Genomic DNA, 5,148 nt, shown 5'->3' with positions numbered 1-5,148 from the left:
AAATGAACAAGGCTACCCTGAAGATCAGGAGATGAGAGGGTAAAACTATCTTTAGTGCATGAGTTGTGCTTCCATTGGGCTGCAGAAAGATTATGCCCCACGGGAGGTATAATTCCTTTGACTTTATGAAGGTTTCTCTTCATAGGCTTGAGCTTCTTTGCTTCCTTGCCTTCATCTTTGACTTGGTCTTTTATTTTCTCTTTTTCTTGTGACTCGTTGACCATACTTGTTTCTACTTATGTTGAGCGAGATAGCTTGCTTGGACCCTTTGTAGTTTGCTTGGACTTATGTTGACCTCTTTGACTTGTGTTCACCGTCCACGTGGATGACTTGGGTGGGACAGCGGGCATAATTTTAGCTACTCTCCCCACATGAGTGCTTTATTGCTTACAACTGTTTTGCCAAAATATTATCTCTTTGACACTCTCATCTATAGATTTAGCTTCCTTTTCTATCTTGTGCATGTCGTTTTGCCTATTTCATGGGCCCATTTGTGGCAATGTGATTGTCTATGAGAAAGTGAGCTTAGTCCGTGGGTGTATAGTGATTGCATAGTCTAATAAGCTAGACAATAATCATCGTGGACCTGCATTTATGTTCTTATTTATTACATTATGAGGGTCATTCTAAAGATTTCTGTTAGAAACTGTGTATCTTCTATACTACTAATAAAAGATCAAACGAAAACTTCTCTAAGTACACACAGCTATACACCCACAAAAAACAAACACCAATCACCACCACACAATTAGTCAACAAATTGCAATCTAACGGCCTTCCACCATCCATGCACCACGACGGTGTGCAGTTACCAAATTAACAAAGGTTGACCGTGCTCCACCTCCTCCTACACCGAACAACTGCTGCACCTCCCCGAAAAAAAAAACGAGCCAATCAACTACAGAAATTTAGGCACAATTAACGGCAGCCACATGCCGTGTCCTGCACCATCGTCGTCGCCTCCGCCTCCGCCTCCCCCTCCCCGTCCACCTCGGCCTCCAACTCCACCTCCCCGTCCGCCTCCGCCTCCCCCTCCCCGTCCACCTCCGCCTCCAACTCCACCTCCCCGTCCGCCTCCGCCTCCGCCTCCCCCTCCTCATCCGCCTCCGCCTCCCCCTCCCCGTACGCCTCCGCCGCCGTCGCGAACTGTTGCCGCGAGCAGCGTCGCCATCGCCAACTGACAAAGGAGCAGCCTGGAGTCCATCCGGCAGGTAGACAACCGGGACGCCAGGCGACGAAACGCTGCTGCAGATACAAAAAGGAAGCACAGGTGCACAGTTTGAGTTCTCTTGCTTTTTTTGAGATTACAAAGAAACAAGTATACCAGATCGTAAAGCTTTCCAGAGCTTAAATATCACTACTCATGTTTTTATACTCAGTTCAGAATAAGTGCCTTGCGTGATCCATAAGAAGGTACCTGACAGAAGGTCACAGAAGGTACTTAACAGAGCTTAAATAGAAGGATCAACAATCGACTCTAACTAAAAGTCACAGAAGGTACTTAACAGAAGGTCACAGAAGGTACTTGACAAATCGAATCTAACAGGTATGTATCAACTAACTTGAGTGAATCACTGTCTAGAAACATTTAGATCGTAAAGCTTTCCAGAGCTAAAGCACACTACTCATGTTTTATAATCAGTTCAGAATAAGTGCCTTGCGTGATCCATAAGAATACATGATCTGGGTTAGTCTTTTTCTATCCAAAAAGCCCAAGTCCTGCGTAACACCCTGTAGCAAAGGCCTACCTGGTAAGCTGGTGAACTTCCATTCCTGCTATGGCTTTTCCTAAAGGGAGGATTACATTTGTCACAAAAGCTTTTACAAAACTGAAGGTAAACATGCATGGTAAGAAAGGCCAAAACAAGCACCCCTCATGTTTTGCTACTATTTCTTATAGTATCTCGTACAACAGAATTGGAATGTTTCCTCGAGCCACTAAGTTATCCACCTGATGTGAGTTGGATGATTCACAGTTGTATACAAAAACAAAAAATATTCACCAAAAGTTTTTAAAGTGGTGTGCAGATAGATACTTCGTTATTTGAATCATGTTATCCATTTATTTAGTATAGTAAAAGGACATGGAAGAAATATTCAATTATTTGCACAAGGACAAATGAAACTATAGCAAACAAGATATTGTGAGAGGGCCAACAACCAAGCAAGAAGGAAAAGAAGTTAAATTGTGGATGGAATTAAAAATTGTATTGAATAGTACTTTATTTTTAATTAAAAAAAATAGCAAGAAGAGTGTGATGCATGGCACCTGCATTAATGAAACCCAATTGCCAACAATAGCAGTTTCACGAATGACTAGACCTGTTCCATGATCCAGCAATATTCCTTCCCCAATTTTGGCAGCTGCAGATTTAGCAATAAAGAATGTTAAGAGAACAAACTAACATTACCATATCATACCAGGATATAACAAAGCCGCCACTTAAGATGACAGATTTACTTTTCAAAACTCAAAAGGCAAAGCATGTATTATTTCAGGGGAGCCAGGCCCCATGCCCCAAACATCATCTGAGCATGAGGATTATATTTAAGGATTTGATGCTTATGAATTCATAAATTAGTGATGAAATAATTTCCGGTATATTTGGTCGTCAAGCAAGAAAACCCCTAAACTAGCCCAGCAAGGTTGTGCGTTTGGGAACAACCAGAATTTACTTGGGCTATAGCCCAGCAAGAAAACTCATATGGATCTCTGAGGGGGCTTCCCTACAAAACATAACTACTCTCCAAAAGCTAGGATTAGTCAGATTAAACCAAACAGCTAGCCAAGGCTAGCACAACAAAGCCGGGATAAGTTACTTGGGCTATAGCTCAGCTTAGCTAAGAGCTAAATGTATCCTTCGTTTCATTATTCAGCTTGCATGTACCCTCCATAAAAATTACACCAGTTTGAACAAGCAGAAGGTCTGGTGAAATATAGATATCATTCTTTTAATCATTTTACAGGTTACTATCCTAAGTTCTAACAATCATTTATCATGACAAGCCCCAAACACAAATAAAGGCTTTGGGGTGGGATAAGTATTAGCAAGAAAATTTGTGGCATGATTAATTGCATGTTGTTTATGGTAACTGTTTTGGCTACTGCAATTATCTAACATCTTTAATCATGCTTCTCAAAATTAAATGACATCAATATTCATATGAAGGCTAAGATATGTTAGATTCCAACGGTGCGGGGGTGCGCACTCCATTTCAGGACATAAGTAACAACCAAAATTCGGGTAACTATCATCAACCTTTCCTAAATTCTAATAATGTTATTGTTGTTTATGTCCCAACTTGGTGTGTGTATTTATGGAGACCCTAAAGAATTAAAGAGGCAGAGAAACACAGAGTATTATGCACGCAACAAAGATGACATTCTTAAGAGACGTCGTGAGGCCCGTGATAAGAAAGTTGGTTCAACACTAGTGCTTACTGACCAGCAAAATGAAACAAATACGCCCGTGCCTATGTCCCGAGGTAAAAAAGAGCTCATATTGCATGCCTATGTTTTGTTCATATAACTGATGAGATGTCATGCACCAAACTAACACTAAGGTGCCATAGATGTGGACAGGATTGAGCTGCAGGGGCAAATGGTTGGCGAACATTATTCGCACAATGTGAATGATGCATTCAGTGGACAACTTCAAGCTGAACAAGAAAATGAAACACAAACACAGTTGTCCATGCCCATTGGTAATGATGCTCAAAACAGTAGATACAACCCTATGTGTTCATACTAATTACCTTTGTATGCAGACCCTAAGGAGTTGAGGAGGCAAAGGGACAGGGAGCGATATGGACGAAACAGGGATGAGATATTAAAACGACAACGCATATCCCGTGAAAAGGGAAAGACTGCAAGTTGACTCCTGAACGATGATACCACTGTGTCACACACACCATCTATAGGTCAAACCGGTGTCACCGAACTACAAAGGCTGACATGTGATGTTACAGGTTTGTGGGTTACCATGTAATATTGATTGTGTGTTCTTGGCTCATCGAACATGACCAAACCAATGTTTACTGGTGTGGTGCTGAAATTTTCTCGCAGGCTTATCAAGTATGCAAAATTCATCTCATGCACGCATCCCTCATAACCAAGAGATTAATTTAACAAACGAGGAAGATTCCAATTGGTTGCATAGGAATGATGCGTATCAGAGGCAGCAACGACATGGAAGCTCAGAAATAGCTATTGTTGTGCCTCTAGGCCGGCTAATTCAACCAACTGGGAGCATCATCAGAGATATTGCACAAGGTATATTTAACTGGCTTTGTTATGTTGTTCATGATATATTGGCTTTCGATTAGATCGTGGCTGTAATCATTCCTGGATGAAAATTTATTGTGCATGCAGGGCCTCTCACCCAAAATTCAGTGGTTCATGTACCCCAATTGAGCATACTACATGGTAAAGATTCCACAATCGAATATGCGTGTTAGTTCAGAGATAAGATATGGTAATATGGAGAAGACAAAATTGTTTGAAGCACGCACAGAACCGGAAGCACCCCTCCCGTGTCCATTGCCACATTTGCCTCGACAACGGAGACGAGTTTAACACAAGAATTTCACCGCTCCCTCTCTACCCCGACAACACGAGCACCGCCACGACCTCTGTGACTTTTCCCACCGCGCTTGACACCCAACGACTAGTAGTAGTAGTAGTAGTAGTAGTAGTAGTAGTAGTTGTAGTAGTAGTAGTAGTAGTAGTAGTAGTAGCAGTAGTAGTAGTAGTAGTATGGGCAAGCATAAGGAACAAATAGATAGTTGCATGTCGGATGCGATCATACCAGCACTAAAGCACCGGATCCCATCAGAACTTCGAAGTTAAGCGTGCTTGGGCGAGAGTAGTACTAGGATGGGTGACTTCCTGGTAAGTCCTCATGTTGCATTCCCCTTTTTAAATATATTTTTGCGCCACGTGACAAGGATGACGTGGGAGCGTTATCTATATGACCTCGTTTTCTTATTTTTTGACGTTTACTAGTTTTCTTATTTTTGACGTTTGTGATATGTTTTAGCTTGCCCCTCCCGTGTTGCATGTGGCCAACATGATTTGTTTTGGCGTAAATCTGGTTTCTCTATCGTATGTTCAGGTATACAACCTTCAAACGGATCCAATCAACCTGT

The 5,148-nt window shown here is 41.8% G+C and overlaps 1 non-coding gene across 1 annotated transcript; it reads left to right on the top strand.

The window, feature by feature from the left end:
* Positions 1-4,794: 4,794 nt before the first annotated feature.
* Positions 4,795-4,913, top strand: LOC123422395. The gene has a single exon (XR_006620441.1). It is a non-coding gene; the product is annotated as a 5S ribosomal RNA (ribosomal RNA).
* The last annotated feature ends 235 nt before the right edge of the window (positions 4,914-5,148 follow it).

Source organism: Hordeum vulgare, chromosome 1H (assembly GCF_904849725.1).
Source record: "Hordeum vulgare subsp. vulgare chromosome 1H, MorexV3_pseudomolecules_assembly, whole genome shotgun sequence".
Classification (NCBI taxonomy): Eukaryota; Viridiplantae; Streptophyta; class Magnoliopsida; order Poales; family Poaceae; genus Hordeum; species Hordeum vulgare.
This window is presented reverse-complemented; position numbering and strand designations above follow the sequence as displayed.